The sequence below is a fragment of the Adiantum capillus-veneris genome, chromosome 26 (genome assembly GCF_014529385.1).
Source record: "Adiantum capillus-veneris isolate H3 chromosome 26, ASM1452938v2, whole genome shotgun sequence".
NCBI classification, from domain to species: domain Eukaryota; kingdom Viridiplantae; phylum Streptophyta; class Polypodiopsida; order Polypodiales; family Pteridaceae; genus Adiantum; species Adiantum capillus-veneris.
This window is the reverse complement of record NC_140956.1, coordinates 36,873,662-36,893,714: the sequence shown is the minus strand read 5'-3', so window position 1 is coordinate 36,893,714 and position 20,053 is coordinate 36,873,662. Positions and strand designations below refer to the sequence as shown.

The following is a 20,053-nucleotide window of genomic DNA, read 5'->3' as shown; positions in this document are numbered from 1 at the left end:
CTCTTTTATCACGAAGGAGTCACCAGAAACTATATTGCCTATTAGGCAAGGAGTCCTATTCTCCAACGTACAATCCACTTGCAAAGATGAATAAATATTAGTCTTTTCCAATGTGTCCAAGAAGAGATGACCACACATTCTAAAAGGGCAAAGATACAAAAATTATGTTTCGATTGTTTGGGACCGCACCAGAAAAAATATTGTACTCATGCCCTTGATCAATAAATCTTTAAAAAATTCTGTTAATAAGTTGTAGCCGTGATCTAAAAGTTGCACATTAGGTATCTAATTTTTCAGCTATTTGTATATAATGCATTAGATTGATACATACAACACAAGTAGTTAAGAATTTGCACAAGTTTCTTTTTTGAAGGTTTATTTTACAAGTATGTCTGGTGAATCTCTTGCTACTCATTTGATTTCCTTTTTGGGCATTTCTCTTTGGAAGTATTGCATTATGTGGCCTACCAATCTACACTTTTTTGGAGGGCAAGGCCCATTGAATGGCATACTCTTTTACTAAATTTCTCATTGCCAACTATCTGTAAGGAAAGGTTGCAACTAAGACAAATTTTTTATTTAAGAAAATTGTGCAATAACTTATTGTAATGGGGAGCAAGGCTCCATAATAACCACATGTAACTCAAGCTGTCATTTCATTTGTGTATATTGCTTTCTATAGATGCACAAGTCCAATGGGCTTATATTGGCACAGAGATTAGGCTCTAGTTACATCACATTCAACTTGACGTGGTCTCCACAAGCATTGGAATTGTACGCTTCATTTAGATGAGGTAAGATCTTGTTTGTTTCTAATTTGTTTTATTTATGATTCTTATGTTGACATTGTTGCGGGAGCTACCCATAGTTGTGATCTTCTACTCAATAGCAATTGAGGCTAGTATCTTGAATTGTGTTTGCTGCATCTCAATACATCGACAAAAACTATACATCATTGGTTATACGCACAAGGTGCATGAACTACTGATGATAATTTTTGTTTGTAGCATACAAGCATGGCCTTGCTATCAAGAAACTAGTTTATGTGATAACATAACACTTCTAAGAGGGCCTCAAGACAAGCAATATCTTGTTTCAAAACCCAAAGAATACCTAGTATGGCTACCTATTTTTGGGTTTTGGGAGTCTCTCTCTCCATTCAATGGGGAGATATGATTGTTTCAAAGATTCAATTGTGAATAGGATCCAACTTGAGAGGATCTCTTGCTTAGTCTATGGAAATTATAGGAGTAGTTTTTTTGGGGGCATGATCCAACTAATAACAAATCACTCCATAGGTGTTGATGGTCACTAACTGGCTTCTTTACACATCTTTTCAAGGAAAGAAATTTTCCAACTGCCATTGGGTAGTAGCTAATCACTCCATAGGTGTTGATGATCACTAGCTGGCTTCTTTACACATCTTTTCAAGGAAAGAAATTTTCCAACTGCCATTGGGTAGTAGCTAAGCTAACTTAAACAAGATACTTACAATTACTATTGGTAGCATGGTAGTCTATGGCAATTGTGTCTATAGGAGTAGTTTTTTTTGGGGCATGATCCAACTAATAACAAATCACTCCATAGGTGTTGATGGTCACTAACTGGCTTCTTTACACATCTTTTCAAGGAAATAAATTTTCCAACTGCCATTGGATAGTAGCTAAGCTAACTTAAACAAGCTACTTACAATCACTATTGGTAGCATGGTAGCTTATGCTGGTCTCCACTACCTAATGGTTTAAGTAGTTTCCTTTTCAAATCCGACCAAGGGGTTAAAATTGCCAAGGAAAAAAAAGGGTTGTCAGTTAAGCATTTGTTTATCTTCACTAACCTCTACTTTAGTGTTTAACAGGTCAACAAAATATTGGGCCTTTTGATGTTGGAGTTTTGGTAATGTACCTCTAAAGGTTTGACCATTTCCCATCACCTTTGAGTAAGTATACGGTACTTTTCACCTCATAGTAGGCATTTATTTTGGTTTTGTTTCCTTTTTTAATATGCTTTGATTGAGCTTTACAAGTGGGATGCATATGCTGGAATGCTTTCACCCACTTTTCTCTTCTGATACATGACAAGGTCATGTATGAGAAAAGGGTTTTGGAAGGTGACACACCACATACCACCTCTGCAAAATGTTCCTTTTTTTCGATTGAGGGTTCACTCTCTATTTAAACAGTCATAGACTTACAAGGAGGCGATCCTTTTTTGGCACATGTTGTCAGTCACAATGTGTACAACATGGTCTAGGAACTCATGGAGTTTGGTTTAGCTAGTGTGGATTAAGGTCTATGAGGGTCTCTCTCACTCATGCCACTGATTTTTTCAAGTTACCTCCACACAAAGGTACATCTTGTACTTGATGGATATCATATTTTACATCAATATATGAGACATATTGGAAGGGGAGGAGAACAAACTCCCATCTTCTCATTTTTTAGCTTATTTTTTCAAGGACCCATTGAAATATTTGTCTGTGGGTTACTTCCACCCCTATGGGGGACTCCCAGGTGTCTGAAAACACTCCCTTTTGACATAATCTCTCATGTCTACACTGAAGGGTCAAAAGAGTCGTTCTTCGACAGGGAGATAAGCCTTGACTTCTCTATATTGCACTTGGATCCCGAGGCCACGGAAAATGTTTTCACAATCTCCAGAGCTCTCTTGACCACTTGAGGGCACACCTTCAAGAATAGGATTGAATCATCTGCGAACATTTTGGCCAGTACCTGGTCGTTGCCCGGTAATGCCAGGCCTGGAATCTCTCCCCGTGCAGCACTTGCTTCAAGCATCGTAATGAGAGGATGCGACTCGATGGAAAATAGCAAGGGGGCTAGGGGACATCCTTGCTTAATAGACCCTTTGACCTCAAAAGAGCCTACAATTTTTTCATTGAATATGCGCATATGTCGCACGTGTCAATGCAAGGAACTTGCCGATACACTGTGTGCGAGCCACAAATGGCTCCAAGCACACAACAAGCCTAAACTAGTGAGCTCAAAGATGGCGATGGTGTGTCACTCACCGCTCTATGCTTGCTGTCGTGGAGGATTCCTCGTCGCAAAGAAGAGGGAGACGCCACTACACCGCGTTCAACCACCTCACCGCCGTCGTGTCACCACAATGCTCAATCGCACACTCTCTCTCTCTCTCTCTCTCTCTCTCTCTCTCTCTCTCTCTCTCTCTCTCACGCATACACACACACACACAAGGAGATGAAGAAGAAGAAGATGGAGATGGGGCAAGAGCACTCTTCAATTGCACAAATGAGAGAATGAGTGAATTTTAGGTTTAGTTGACTTTTATATGAGCTCGCCCCATTCACACTTGGGCACCCATGCTTAGCCAACTAATCCCTTGAATGTTCCAGTTAGAGTGCGCCTCTCATCGGCGATCACTCTTACCCTTTTCCTATTGGACCGACAAGCCCGGTACCTGACTCTACCAATTAAATAATACAACGTCCGTCGTAGGTGATAGGAATGTGCGTGAGGGTTAACATGCCCCCCCTTCCTGATGTAGATTCCGTCCTCGGAAGCTATTGAGTTGAAGCGCGTTCGTTGAGGTGGAAGAGCATTTGAGATGAATGTCCTTAGCCTTCTTCAGTCCTTGCAAAATCAAACAACATTGGCACAGTAATTGCATTCTCATATACAATTAAAAGCATATGCAATTTTAGGCAGAAAAAATGATTGGTAGCATAAATCTAAACCATTTGTCAGCAATAAACATTAAATTGCAATATAATCAAACGCATAAACAGTTGGGAAGGTAAAAAACTAAACAAGTTCGGGGTCGCTAATTCAACGGTCGAAAGGCACTAAAGATCGACTTTTAATACCATGGGTGAGCTTTTTAATTTTCTCTAGTCAATTAAGTTGTTTAATCGCGAGAGCCAAGTAGTTCATGTTCGAGGGCTGACTAGAGGCTATACTTAGAAGACCTTGTAGTTTAGCTACGACAGAAGGAATTTCTCATGAAATCATCGCCTGACTAATTACCTTTTCTTTGACCCCCCAAAGTCTTTTCACATTGTTTCAATTTTCATGTCTGTGCTTATTTTGTATGCCTTGGGTTTTTTGCTTTTCAAGGAAAAGCGCCCACACTGGGAAACTCTAGGGCTCTAGTACCATAGGCGATACATGTGAGTGAAGTATCAAATCAAGCTGAGATTTCTCTTCCAGCTTAAGATTTTACATTGTGGCACTTTGATTTTTATTTATTTTTTGCTCGTTTTCAGCATTTTAATTCTGTAACTTTGGGGGGTCATATAACACAGTTACCCTCCCCACCCTAGTACATTTATCACAATGCTGCCTAAATCGGATTAAGAACCTAAGTAACCATTAATTATTAGGAAGTCATTCCCCATGGTATTAAGAGAAGATCTCTAACACCTAGCTTGGTCAAACTAGCTTAGTCGGACTGCTTGATTTTTAAACCTAGACAAGTGATTATGACAAAAAATTACATTGAATTAAATGTTTGATACTAAGCAAATGTGTTGGATATTATGCTATCAATCACAATTAAAGCAGACAAACATGGATGCAAAAAGATAAGGGGCAATGTTAATGGACAAGAAACACCTGTTTGTGTTGATGGTCACGCTTGATTTGAAGTGTGAATGAGAGAAAGATCCCATGAAGGTCCAAATCCTAAAAACAGCAACACGTTCCTATATACACTAAGAAACACAAAGAATACCTCTAGGAGGCACATTAGTGGGAAAAGGTACCAACACTTATTGAACACAATTTAAAAAACATAAGGAACCCTAATCTTATTATTTGCACTCCCCCCCAGAGAGTCAAGGGAATAGGATATTGTAGAGATTGGGGGGAAACCCTAGGGCTAAACCCCTATCCTCGTCGTCGAGAAAAACAAAGTCATCATCCGTGAGACCATATGTGCCATCCGTATAATCATGTAAATCTTCTTCATCATCAGAGGCACCAATGTGTACTAGGAAGGTCGCTAGACGCCTATATTCATCTTGGTCAAAAGGATAGGCTTGTGCAATGGGAGATACACTCTCTACTAAGTATGGATCAGTCATGGTCAAGAGACGTATTAGCCATTCTAACTCCTCGAAATTCCTCTCACATGCTAGCGTACCTACCAAATCCCATTCACAGGAAAGCACCAGAAAGACCATGTGAAACATTTGTGAAAAGTAACCAGGGTACCTCTCACCCAAGGCAGGAGTGGATGACTCTAGTGTACTAGCCATATCTGTACACGGAAATAGATAATGGTTAGAGTGAAAATATTACAAGGGTCGTGTTCTTGTGCATAATGTGTTTTTATGATTTTTTGTTATGGCTCTTGCTCTTTTACTTTTTTATCTTTTTTTGTGAGTATAAGGCTTTATATATACATTCCCTAAGATTGGAGATTGAGAGGTCATGGAGGAAGGTTGAGAGGGAAGCAAGTGAATGATGGATGTCAGCAAACATTCCCCCCTTCCTTGGGTAGATCATACCTTTTGGAATGATGTCATCACCTTTTGAAACCAATTGTTCCAAGTTGTTATGGGTGAAGGCTTTAACCAATAGTTTTCGACCGCCCTATGCGTTTCATCTAGTTGCAAGGGTGGTAAGGTACTCTCCCATGATTTTATTTGCAACATTGTTGTAGGTGGTGAACTTACAACGGGAGGTGCAAACTATGTCTTGCTTGTATGGATATGTACAATGGTAGCTGGAGGTTGTGTCAAAGCTTCTATTTCCATATAGGAACTACATAAAGAGCAAAAGGCTTCATTTGATTTACCTATTCCTGAGCTAGGTGGAACAAATCGTTCTTTCTTTGGTACCCAAACTAGCTCTGGAGCAGGTGTGTAGCATTCCGTGATTTTTTCCTTTCTGCGGTCTTCAATTTTTTTTGGAGCCACAGTATTCAGCTCACATGGGTCCGGTGACAAGTAAGAGCACAATTTACGTTTTGGCACCGAGATTTGATCATTTACTTCATAGTAACCTTGGGCTTCCAATAGTTTTTTAGGAATTCAACACAATGTTTCTTTACATTTCTTGGGGTGAATGGGACGTCTCTTACCAGGCTCCTATCTTTTAGCACAGGCTATGGTCACTAAAGAAGCTTTAGGGACCCACTTGTATGTTTTCTTTGTTATATTGGGATGGGTCTTGTGTGTCTCAAGATTTATTTCAACTACATTAGTTGAAGCTCTAGAGAGTTGGGCTATGGGAACATATGGTATTTCCTTAAGAGGCAATATCTCAAGGACTATGGCTTGAGTGGCAGGGCTAAGAGTTGGTTTCTATGTTGTGACACCCTCTGTCCCCCAATCAATAGTGCATTTGGTTGCTATCATCCACGTGCATCCTAGGTTTATATTACCCTCCATAGTTCCAACAGGCATGACCAAAAAGCCTTGAGCTACAACCCTATTGTCATAACTAATAGAAGTGTGCCAGATTCCAAAAACCAAAGTTTTTTTCTTGTTGACACCCTTGACTTGGATAATACTCTCAGATAGAGGTGGCTTCCCTAACTAAAACCACACCCAATATGATAGCAGATCATATTTAGCACCCGTGTCCAATAAGGCGTTATATAGCACTTTTCCATAGGTGATGTTTAGCTCAATAGGGTATCGTAGAGGTGTGTCAGAGTCCAACCAATCCTTTTCGATTTCAACATGGAATGCATATGTGACTCCAAGGTTAGCCTCGCGTTTTCTTCTTATGTGTTGTTGTCTCTCTTTAGCCTCAGCTTGAGCTTGTATCTTCTTCAATTCTGTTTGTGCCTTGGCTGCCTTTTTTGTATGGATGGCACGTAGCTCCTCTTGGCTTAAAGGATCATAGTATCTTTTAAATTTTCTCCCATTGAGGAATCCAATGGTCTCAACTCCATCAAGAGTCTCCACACAAATGGTTCCTTGTGGGGTGACCTCACATACTCTATATGGTCCTTTTCCCGCATTTTTCAACTTTTTCTTTTTGTTACGCACTCCATACATAAGGACTTTATCACCAACATTGATATCTTTGTTCTTTAGATGACGGTCAAACCATTTCTTCCTCCTATCTTTCTCCACAAGTGCATTTTGCACAGCTAATTGCCTCTCTTCATCTAGCCTTTCAAGGATATATAATCGCTCAACTAAGGGGTTACCATCCCAACCTTCTTGAGAAGCTACTCGAAGACTAGGAACGACAAACTCCCATGGCATAACCGCTTCTTGGTCATACACCATCTTAAACGGTGTGCAGTTAATGGCAACTTTGTACGTAGTACGATAACCCCATAGAGCTGATGTAAGCTTTAAATCCCAATATGTGCGATGAGCTTCCACCGTTTTGGTCAAGATAGAGATTAAGGTCTTGTTGGTGCTCTCAACTTGGCCATTTGCTTGTGGATAATAAGGTGTGGACTTATGGTGAGCTATCATAAAGTTGATAGTGAGTTCTTTTATTACTCCATTTATAAAATGAGTACCATTGTCACTCACAATCTTGTAATTATGTTTTCAAAGAGAAACTTAGCAGTTGATTTTGCATCAGCCTTACGTGTCTCCCTGGCTTCCGCCCACTTTGTCACATAGTCAGTGGCAACGATAATATATCGAGATTGAGTGCTACGAGCTGTTGGACTAATTGGGCCTACAAAGTCCAAACCCCATTTTTCAAATGGTTGAGTCACTCTAACAGGATGTAAGGGCATCCTATCCTTTCCTTGTGTGATCTTGTAACATTGGCATTCATCACATCCTTTTGCAAAAAGTGATGCATCCTTGAATAAGGTAGGCCACCAGTAACCTGATTGCAACACCTTTCTAGCTGTTAATTCCCCTGAGAAATGTCCTCCGGCTATACCCATGTGGGCTTCTTGCAGTATGTATAAATACTCATCCTCACGGGCACAACGTCTTCCTGCGATGAGACAGTAAGGTTCACATTCTTTTAACAATTTTTGAGCTATGTCTTTACGAAGCTCTTTGGGGGGAAAACCATTAACTAGAAAGTTCACAATTTTCTCACTCCATTCAGCTTTGGTTTCGACTAGGAATAGATAAGTATCAGGCAACTCATCATCGACTCCAGTAGGGGCTTCACCATTGGGTATGCGAGACAAATGATCCGCCATGACATGTCTTTTACCAGGTCTTACCACAACGGTAAAATCAAACTCAAGGAGAATTAACAACCATCATGTAATTCTTCCCGTGGAACAAGGTTTATTTACTAGATACAACAAGGCTTGATGATCAACATAGAACACAAACTTGTTGGCAAGAAGGTAGTAGAGAAATTTCTATACTACATAAATCATACCTAAACCTTCTCGCTCTGTAGTGGTGTAGTTTCTCTCGGCATCATTCAATTGACAACTTGCAAAGCTAATGGGGTAGTCCAGTTTATGTTCTCCTGGTTGAGCTAGAACACACCCAATAGAAAAGTTTGATGCATCAATATGCACATGGAAAATTACATTCCAATTGGGCACTCGTAGAATAGGAGCGCTAGTCAAGGTCTTTTTCAATGACTCACAAGCATGGTCACACTCCGCAGTCCATTGGAACTCAATAAGAAGCTTGTACAAAGGACGAGCTATCTCGACAAAGTTTAAAATAAACCGTCGGTAATAACCAACATGGCCCATGAACCTTTGAACTCCTTTATAGGTTGTAGATGGTGGCAATTCAGCAATGGCTTTAATTTTTCTCTCATTAGTGGAAATCCCATTTTTGGACACTATATGCCCTAAAATGACTCCATGTTTAACCCAAAATTGGCATTTTAAAGGGTTTAAGGAGATACGATACAATCTACACTTCTGAAACACTTTTCGTAAGCATGATAGATGTTCTTTCCAAGAGGAATAAACACAAAGGTCATCTAAGAAAGCTTCACAAAACTCCCTCAAATATTCTCTAAAAGCAGTGTTTATTAATCTTTGAAAGGTAGCCGGGGCATTGGTTAAGCCAAAAACCATAACACGAAATGCGAACACTCCAAATTCGGTTATAAAGGTTGTTTTAGCTTGGTCCTTCAGTGCAATTGTGATTTGATTGTAGCCAGAGTACCCATCTAAAAAGCTATAGGCTTCCTTCCCTGCAACTCTTTCAAGCACATGTTCTAAATATGGCAAGGGGTAATGGTCCCTCCTAGTGGCGGCATTGACCTTCTTGAGATCCACGCACACTCTGAGTTTCCCATTCTTTTTTGGCACAATCACTTTTGGAGACACCCATTCTAAGTGCTCAATAGGGTATATGAATCCGCATTCCACAAGCTTTTCAATCTCTTCTCGAACGATTTTTGCATATTTAGGATTCATGGGGATTGTGTGTTGCACCACGGAAGGTGGAACACCATTCATATCACGATATGTCCAGGCAAATATATGGGCCTGAATTCCTTGAGAATTTCTTTAAGTACACACTCCTCAGTCTCTGTCAGATCTTGGGCAATGAAAACAGGTTTAGACTCTTCTCCTGGGTCTGCTAACTCTATTTCCTTAACTATCGCTGGTCTGTCATAGACTCCATTGCTCCCATCGATAGGTTTTCTTTGAGCCTTTGTATACACAACCTTACGTTCCTCTGTGGTGTAGGATTTGAAATGTTTAGGTACAGGGTGTAAGTCTGTGGGGTGGTCCTGTTGTTCTCTGGACTGTGATTTTACTTCTGATTCCTTTTGTTGTTGAGCTAACTCTCGATTTTGTTGTCTCCTGACAGTACGGCTCAACTTTGGCTTCTCTGTAGCCTCTAGTTGTGCGATGTAAATGGGTTGTGGACTACACCACATAACGCTTTGAAGGTATTCACCCCAGTTATCTACCAACTTCCGATGAGCATCATAAGCCCCAATATAATTAAGCCATTCTGCGATAGATTTCTTTTCATTTAGTCTAGCACACACATTTGCTTGATATCATCTCCTCTTATATCTCTTACTCTTCTTGTCTAATTTTCAATTACAACAGATCTCTAGTGAAGAGTCACTAGATGAATCGCTTCTTGTGTCTTCTGCTCCCTTGGATAGATTGTCATCTAGGGTACCACTGGGCCCTGAATGGTTTGTCCCCACATTTGCACTAAGAGTTAACTCAGATCTTCGTCCTCACAGTCAATTTCAATTGATAATTCTGACCCCAAATCGTGTGGGCTATAGTCTTGTGAGGCACTACTGGTTGCAATGCCAGTCAAACTTTCATCTTGTAGGTCATCAGAAGCTATATGCATTGCTTCTAGCATATTTAAGGGTACGAGTGGTGGCATTTCATCCCCCTCAGGTTTTATCCAGGTCGTCCCCCTATTTCCCCAAGTGTCTATGGTTGCTGCTAGGTGGACCCAATCCACATTGTCCGACTCAGTCATCCCAGGTAGTACATCCATATAAGGAGAATCTTCCCCAACATCAGTGTCCGCTTTACATGTGTAACAATACTGCAATGGGGCCGAGTGAACCGTGGTGTCAGATCTATGATCAATTATAAACCTGTTTCCTAGAGAATGTGCTCGACCAGTCACAAGATCCACTCGAATGACAGAATCTTGGAACTGCAAGTAGACATGGTTTTTAGACCAATCATGCACCATTTTTTCTTCCCTCATGAAAGGACGTCCTAAGATCATCTCCAATGCCATAGTGTGTTTGGAGAAATCCATAACAATGAAGGTAATCCTTATTTTATGTCCAAAGACCTTGATCTTGAGATCTTCTAGCATCCCAATAGGTTTAACAATTGACCCATTGGCCATCTTCACTACTATGGTTGTGGTCGCAAGGTGAGGTCTTCCCATAGTTTCCCAGCAATTTTTAGTCACAATGCTAACCCCAGAACCACCATCAAGGATTCCCTTCACAGTTGATCCCTTAGTAGTGATTGGTATGGTCACATTGGATTCATCACCCTCAAAGTATTGTCCCAACTTGTTAACAGATATTTCTATAACAAGGTTCTCATCTAGGTTGAGTTGTGGATCTAAGTGTTTCTCCTCTATTTGGCATCTCCCCAGCTCCATCCATCGGCGCAAATTGTGGTAGCCCAAACTTCAGTTCTCCATTGAGGAAGGCCCGAAGAGCTGAGACTAGCTCAAGGTCTTTATATAGTTTGGACATGATGGTGGTTCTAACTTCTGAAGACATGAAATCCATCAATTTGGCAATGTTTAACGGCACCTTTTGGACTTCAGACCCTTGACATGGGGAAGATGGGATCTCCATTTCTTTGATAGGATCAGGTAGTCCCTCTGTAAACATTCTTTCATCAAGAAGTGAGAACGCCCACTTTCCCATGACTTTAAGTCACTTTCTTCTTGGATGACACTAGGTATAGCTAAGGGTCTATGGACTTGGTGAGTTTTTTGTTGCGTAGGGAACACGGTGTCTGTAATCTGGATCTGCATAGGTGCTGGTTCTACATCCCTTTGGGTATCTTCTACCAAACTCCTTAATTGCTTGAATCGCTCGATCTCCTCTATAGGGTTTGGATAAGTTCCTATCTTCTTCTTGGATCCTGGCCATTGTGGCTCATGAAGATCTTCCTTGTTGGTTTCTATCTTAATGGTCGTTTTGGTCTCCATGGTTTCACCTGAATCAGAATCCTCTTCAATGTCATTCATATATACAGGGTCGTCACCAGTCCCTATGTTGGTCTTTGAACTAGGGTCTGACTTCGCTACTTTTTGCAATATCTTTCTTCGTGTTTTCTTCTTTTTCTGAGAATGGGCAATCGATGTCGTGTCTCTTTCCTCAAGAATATACTTTTTTTTTTGGAGCATCGATCGTGTGAGTACGTTTATTGGTACCGCAGGTGTACTTTGTGATGGCTCCTCGATAACTTCAATCAAGTTTAATGGCGTGATCTTTGATGCATTTGGATTATTTGGACATTGGGCAATCAAATGATCTATGCCACATCGATTACACATGAGTATCGGCATTGTAGAGGTGCTTGCTTGATTGGTTTGCATTAGTGTGGCATTCTTTTGTAGGCTAATAGGACACTCGGCTATACGATGTGGACCTCCACACTCATAGCATTGAAGAGGTGGTCTCTTAGCAGTGTAATTGATATTTTGGCCTCTTGTCGCAAGAGCAACTACTTGATATACATGTTTGACTTGTCGCCAATAGTCCTCCATGTAATATTGTGGACTTTCTTCAAGCACATCCATCCCATAGGCAATATTAGTGTCCATATCTTCCTCACAACCTTCCAAACAAGCAATAGTTGGCATCATTGATCATCTGGGATGAGGCTCCCATGGTCCATCGTTATGCTTTTGAGGCCTTGGACAGGACATTGAGAGATGTTATGCAAAGTGATGCATTGTTTGGGGGAAAGGTGTTTCTCCTTGGGGGTGAGAGCTTCTCAAGGATTACCTTTTGAAATGAAGTGCATACAATTTCCTGTGAGACTTGCATTCGGAATGACCATCAACAAGGCACAAGGTCAAACACTTGGATTCTTAGGTTTGTACCTTGCTACACCTGTTTTTACTCATGGTCAGCTCTATGTAGCAATGTCTCGCGTGCGTTCTTCTACTGCCATAAAGATTTTGATAGATTGTAGTCAAACATCGGTGGCAAATTCAAATGCAAATCCAATGGCTTGCAGCCCAAACATTGTCTACAAAGAAGTGCTAGAGGTAAAAAATGTTTAAGGTATCAAACTATCTTTCATCCATGCATTACTCTTTGTCATTAACTTTTTCTTAAATAAAGTTTTATATTAATCCTAATTTTTGTTGTTGTTTATAGATGGCCAGCCGATCTACAGTCAAATACACAATGGATAGGGTATCTAAATATATTCGAGGTAATTTGTTGAAACTTTACAAAAAAATGAAACCCACTTTGAAGTTTGAATGATTAAAGCATACTAATCGTGTTGTATGATGCATAGATCCACTTTTTTGGAGGGGACCCATACCTGCAAATGATGTTGTCCATATCTTAGAAGACTTTGATGTCATAAGGTATGGCTTTTGAATTATTCTTATTTATGTCTTGCAATAAGCTTGGATTTTTCTTAACATACTCTTTCTTTTTTGTAGAAAACACTATTATCCAGCCCATCTATTGGTAGGTCTATATGAGTCCACGTGCTATTTAGGACTCATAGGATACTATCATGTTGCCTTAGAGCTAGACGAGGCAACAGGACGGGGTCATGTCTCTCTTAGAGAGATAGGGTATCAACGGCCCATAAATGCACTACCTTCCTTTGGGTTTGAAGCAGAGAATTGGAAAGTGAGAATGTATGTTGTCGATGATACTCCAAGGCGGCTTGGACGAAGTGTGTGATACATTGGGCCCTGGGTGTTATGGGTGCGAACCCGTGTCTATCGCAAGCTTCGCTTTCAACCTAAATGATGCCTTCTACAATGGGTTTGGTTTGATGGTGATCTCTTTTTGGGGTTGGGATTCCTTATGTTTTATCCCTTATGTTTCTGATGATTACTCTTTTATCAAGAAGCCTCTTTTTTGTAACAAAACTATTGTCTCCTATTTGGAATGAAAACCATGTTGCACTCTTTGCGCGTGCGTGTGTGTGTGTACCATGAAAAAAACTAATTAAGATCATACGAGCACAACTTATATGAATACCATGTGTGTCATCAATTTAATTTGTGTCATAGTAAGAGCGAGCGAGACTCGCCGGTAGGCGGGTCGCGCAAGCTAGTACCCTCCAAATGAAACAAGGACAAAGACTGTTGATCGGCTCCTTTGTAAGATCTCTCTCTCAAGTCCGTGTCATTGGCAAGATGATGAACATCGATGAAATATGCTAGGTCTGTAAGAATTCTTCAAGCCAACACTTCTCTGAAAAGACTCAAAAGAGATAATTTTTGTGGGTGCTCTCCAAATAAATAGTAATTAATAGCTATGATATGCAATGTCTAGAGGGTATTAAATCCCAAACACCTCAGAGTGTGTCAATGCTAGAAGGGTAAAAGCCCCATATTAAGGACAATGAAATAGAAACACCACATTGTATTGCTACGGTTCATGATTTTCAAGTATGTGGTAATCAATGCATATCTTCTGATCAAGAGTATGGGAAGGAAACGACGATTCACATTTTTGCATCGGATACCTAAGAACTCAACAGGTTTTTCTTTTTGAAGTGTAAAATTTTTGAGCATCACCAAGACAATATTGTCGTTAAAAACGGGGTTAAAAAGTGTCCTTAAGTTGAGGCCCGTCCCGCTTTTGTGGCTTTTACCCTAGTCTTTGTGCCCCTTTCTCTCTATCTATGAGTAACTTGATTGAACTAATAAGTTATTAAAATAAACATCCCATTTTCCAAATAAAAGATGGACAAGTCTTGTGACTTTAATGCTTCTTGCTCCTCCCAATGGCAGGCCTCGTGATTTTATCACTTGTTCATCATTCTTAACACACTTTTTTTTCTGTAAAGGGCGCGAGAATTTTATATTAAGTAGAGAACAAAATTACATTGAACAGCTTTACATGCTGATGTTTCCTCCGATCTACTTTGCACCGATTTACATATTGAGACTATTACAAAATTGGCTTTTGAGAGTTTCATACAGCTCCACATTCTGGTAACAAAATAGTGACTACATCCATTTCTTCAAGGACTGCCACCCAAGCTGCTTCCCCCACGGGAAAAGCGCTTATTACTTCCTACAAATGGGTGATTAGCCTTAGCCCATTGTCGAGCTGTCTCTTCAGCTTATCTCCCTCATCTTTGCATTCGTTAATCACCTTCTGCAGATGTGAATACAATCCATCCAACAGCACCTCCTGTTGTTTGTTGATATTCGTGCTATTGTAATATCCCATGCAATCCATGAGGACCTTGTAATTTGCTTGGTAAATTCTGCACCGATCCAGTTTCAAATGGTTGACCTACACAGAGAAATGGGAGAATAGTACTCTCAGACTTTTAGTCTGGTAAGCCTCGCCAAAAAAACAATTGTTCCGTTCTTTCCAAATGATCCCAAAAAACTCTCCTCTGATCCTATTCCAAACTACAGAGAACAGAGAAACAGAGTCTCCTATTAGGAGTTGTTTCCAGTTGGTGGTGAACCCTAAGCCACTTATATTTGGGGCCAAAATATCTCTTTTTGCTAGACAGTTAATGAATAGGTGAGGAATGTCTTCTTCACTGCGGTTGCAGCTCCCTGCTCCCATGCCTACCTGCATCCCTCATTTTGTAGCCCGTCCAAACTGCTTTGTGCATGATTAGCCATAGCAGTACAGAATGCTTGGCAGGGGTATCAGGATGCCACAGGGTTTTGAACTTATATTTCCACTACCATTTGTCCATAGACAAGCGCCACTTTCTGTTGAGAGTGACATGAAGTTGTTCTTTTAGAGCTGGGGGGTAGTTGGGAGGGTTAAAAAGAGCACACCCTCCTGCCCAGTATAGTGCCTTAGGTGATGGGTTGTGCTATTTCAATAGTGTCCACTCCATCTCTTCTGGAAACATGGCTATTCTTGACTTGATAAGAGTAAGCTCCCAAGGTTGCAGCTGGTATCTGTCGGGTAGCTCAGTCCCGTTCTTCCACCTGTGCTCTGTTGTGTGCCACACATCTCTCCATGTGATAATGACCTTCTTTTGAAGTCTTTTAGCTGACCTTATTTGCCTCTGGTTGAGCTGGGGGATAGGGGGGAGAGACCACCACATTGACTCGGCTGCTCTGAGATGCCAGCTATATTTCGACTTACATTTGATTCTTAGTAAGTTTCTGTGTCAATTCCAGAAATTCCATGGTGATTTAAGTAGGTTTGACCCCTTTTCTACTACTTCAAAGAGTCAAAAGAATAACGTGAACAAGGGTAGGTTTATGGTTCCCTCCATCCCTCCAATATGAAACCTATGTAATTCTCGAAATAGCAACGAGGCCCACTCTTCATCTGGCTACTCTAAGGCTCTGAGAATGAGTTTTATAGCAAGCTTGTCTACCCATAGGTTTATGTTGGTGAGGCCAAGTCCCCCTTGCTCTTTAGGAAGACAGCAGATTTCCGAATTGACTTTTTCTAGGCCTTTTTTAAGGGGGTCACCCCACTAGAGAAAGTTCATGTATATTCTGGTTGTATCTTTTAACTGCACATCCGGGGGTCTCTAGCATGAGAGGAAGAAAAGAACATAATAAGAAATGTAGTATTTGATTATTACAACCCTACCAGCCAAGTTACCTTGAAAACGTGCCATCTATTCAATTTGGTGTGGAATTTGTCCATGACCCATTGCAACCTTTGTGCCATTGATATTCTAAAGCCAAAAGGGATCCCTAATAATTTGAATATGGTTCCATCCTGAATGATGGAGCATCCCTTCTCATCCACCCACCTTGGCAGAGGAGACTGATAGGCTTTGATCCCTGTTTTGGAGTGGTTGATCCTGGAGCCTGAGGCTGTATAGAAATTATTGAGACGTTCCCAAAAGGATTTTAGAGAGCTGTCATCATTCAGTAGCAATCCATTAATGTCATCAGCGAATTGAGAGAGACACTGATGTCTCCCATCTGGCCAGCTGGATACCTCGGAGGTTCCCATGCTGAATTTTTTCTTTCACCAACCAATTCAAAGAATTAGCTGAGGTGGCAAAAAGGAGAAGAGCCAGTGGGCATCCCTGTCAAACCAATATGTTGAGTGGGAATGTGTCTGACAGCCCATTGTTAAGAGCCATTCTAGTTTGGGCATTTCCCAGCAGTGTTTGAACATACCTTACAATCCTGGGGCCAAACCCCATCATTACTATACAATCAAGTATGTAGGACCATTCTAGCCTGTCGTAGGCTTTTTCAAAGTCAACCTTGACAAAGATGTAATCTTGGTTAGATTCTTCAGCATATTCTATTCCTTTCCACATTGCTATTACTGCTTCCATTATCCTTCGCCCTTTGATGAATCCTTTTTGTTCGGAGCACAGCCACTTGGCAAGGGTCGGGGAAATTCTGCGAGCTATGGCCTTTGCAAAAACTTTGTAGGCAGAGTTTAGCATCGTCAATTGTCTCCAATTGGATAGCATTTCCTTCCGGCCTTTTTTGTGTAGTAGTTTGATGATGCATGTGTTGATTTGAATCGGGAGGGCTCCATGTGTAACAACTTCTTCCCATACAATGAGCAGGATTGGTGCAATAGTATCTCTAAAAGTTTGATATGTCAGCAAGAAGGCCATCTATGCCCGGAGTCTTCTTAGGCTTAAGAGCATCAATGGCTCTTTTGATTTCCCCTATCAAGAGATCCGAGTCAAGTTGGACGCTTAGATGGGGAGGGAATAATCTTTTCCTCATGCAATTCCGAATGATTCCTCTAGAAAGAGTGACAGCCTCATCCTGAACTTCTGGTGGGATGAACAATTGAGCGAAGTGCTCCCTGACTGTTTCTAGATTCTCCTCTTCCAATGTGGATTTTTCTTTAGTACCTACCAGCATTGGGACCAGCTCTCTCTGATGTTTCTTCCTAAGGCTTCTAAACATAGCCTTGGAAGGATTTTCCACCTTTTTTTCCCACTATTCTCGAAAGAAAACTTCGGTGTGGTGAAGAGTAACATCTTCCTCTGTCTTAAGTTGATGCCTAAGGGTGGCTATTCTATTCTGGACAACAGTTTCCTCCGTGATGCATGCTTCTAGTTTTATAAGTTTGTTATAGATAGAGTCCTTCCTTTTCCTTTGTATCTCTATTACCCTTTTCCTAAATGAAACCAGAGAGTGTTGAGTGTTGGCAATAGCCAGATTCCAAGACTTTGTTGGTGTGAAACCCTTCGAGAAGGCTTGGGCCCATATTTCTTTGATGTTTTCCTGCACCTCCCCTAACCAAAAAAGACATGGATCGCTGTGAAATCAGTGATTCCGAATGTTGTTGCATTTGTTATCCAAGGGGATGATTAAGGGGTAGTGATCAGAAGCACAGGAGGTGAGTCTGGGTGCTGCTTTAACTCTATTGAATTGTCTAGCCAGAGTAGTCCTTAAGTAGCATCTATCCAGTCTAGACTTTCGAGCAAGTATTCCTTTAAAGTAGTTTTGCCAGCTGAATTCTCCAGGTGTTCCTACATCCCATAGGTCTAGTTGTTCCTTGAGGTTCTCCCATTCTTGTTGCTCTGTCCCTGCCACTGGTTGCCCTTTCATTAGGTATCGATCCTCCATGGACTCAACCATGTTAAAATCCCCGAACAGAATGATCTGGCCCTTGAGCTGGGTGAGCTGACTCAACAGCTTGGTTCTGTCTTTGATAGAGACACTTGCATAGATGGAAACCATCAGGCAGCTGATAGGGGCCTCTATGGCAAGTGCTACCCAGTACCCTCTTGAAGACGATAGTAGTTGGTTGATCTTCTAGCTCAGAGGAATCCCCATGGCTGTTCCTCCCGATCCTCTATTGTGTAATGAGTGGAACCATTGATGCTCCTTGGGTATCAATTGCAATCTCTGCTCAAGCTCCTGTCCTGCTATTTTGATTTCTTGAAGGCCTATGACTTCAACCGGGTAATTATGTGTCCATGCTTTGATCTTCTTAGCTTTATTAGTGCCTAACAACCCTTTTATGTTCCAAGAGAGTAGCTTCATTTGTTACTTCTTTTGTCTTTTTGGTTTTTGCTATGAGCCCTAAGTGAGGGCTGAGTTACTGAGTTGTGACTCCTTTTGTTCTATTTGTGTACTTCCATTGGTGAGGGGCCTACCGCGGGGTTGCCTACATGGCTAGGGGCTACGTTCTCTTTGTTGTGCTCATTGTTGTTGGAGGGTTTGGTACGATCTATGGTGGTGGCTCTGTCTGCCCTATTCACTTGCTCTTCCAGACGTGATTCGGTGTCTTCGTCCTCCCTCAAAGTCTTAACCAATCTAATTTTCCACCTCAAAGTCTTCCCATTCAGGAAGCGAGGCTAGTAGAGCATATCTGTTGGACTGCCTAGGTTTAGCTCAATTAGTTACCTGCTTTTCTGCAACAGCGGGTCGTGTCACTTTGGTGGTCTGAGAGGGAACAATTGCCGCTGGTGTTTGATTATTGCACTCATTTTTCTCAAAGCTGGTTAGGGTCTATACTGATTTAGGGTTCTTGATAGGGTAGTCCCGAACAAAGTGTCCCTTTGTTCCACAGTGGAAGCATGCATTTGGCAAGTATTTGTAACTCAAGGGTTTTTCGAAGCATTCCCCATCATCTAGAGCGATCACCATAGCTTTTAAGAGGTCCTCCAAGATGTCCATCTCCATTAGGGCTTGAGGGTGCCAGGAAGGGATGTAGTCTCCTCGTGGGTGACCTCCTAGGACCTTGCCGAGCTGAGAGCCAATCACCCTAAGGTGATTGTGAAAGTGTAATGGTAAGTTTGGGAACTCTACCCATAGAGGAAGTGCAAGAGTGCAGCTCTTTCCACATTGTACTCCTTGTGTCATTTGAATAGGCACAGAGGGGAAGTACGCAGAAGCCACTGTCCCGAGCTGTGAACCCTAAAGGCCATGTCTGCATTTTTTAGCACAAAAACATACTGGTTCTTGGGCAGGGCCTGAATGGTCTCTACTTCCGGCCCAATAGCTGTTATGGAATTGATATTTTACTATTTATTGCAGCTGACATGTGGAAAAGGCTTGATTGAGCTAGGCTATTGCAAAATGATATTAGATTTTAGGTAAATTTGAGTAGGTTTCCCCAACTTCAAAAAAAGGAAAATGTTTGTGGAAAACCAAGGAGATTCCTTCATGCAATACACACACCAGGAAATAGTATAACTGAATATGAAGGTGAGAGCTTGCGGAAGAATAGTATAAATGCAGGATATGTGATGGTGCACGTAGCCATTGTGGTCTATTGGCAGTAAGGGCACACAAGGCGACCATGCATCGGCTTTGAGCGACAGGAAGACAAGTGGTGAACGAGAATGGTAAGGGCGTAATTTTCACTGAGCTAATCTACACGTTGAGAGCAAGGGAGAATTGCTCACGTAATTTGCAGGTTGAGAGAAAGGGCGTAATTTGTAGTGACGTAATTTGTAGTGACGTAATTTGCAGGTTGAGAGCAAGGGAGAATAGATGATGTAATTTTTGCACTAGTTGCATTGTTGCAAGGCAAAGTGAAAACTTATTGAAAAATTAGTTCTGACTAGGGAA

General features: G+C 41.3%; 1 pseudogene; it reads left to right on the top strand.

Annotated features, from left to right (window-relative positions):
* The first annotated feature begins 12,737 nt into the window (after positions 1 to 12,737).
* On the top strand, positions 12,738 to 13,352 carry LOC147423272 (uncharacterized; annotated as a pseudogene).
* The last annotated feature ends 6,701 nt before the right edge of the window (positions 13,353 to 20,053 follow it).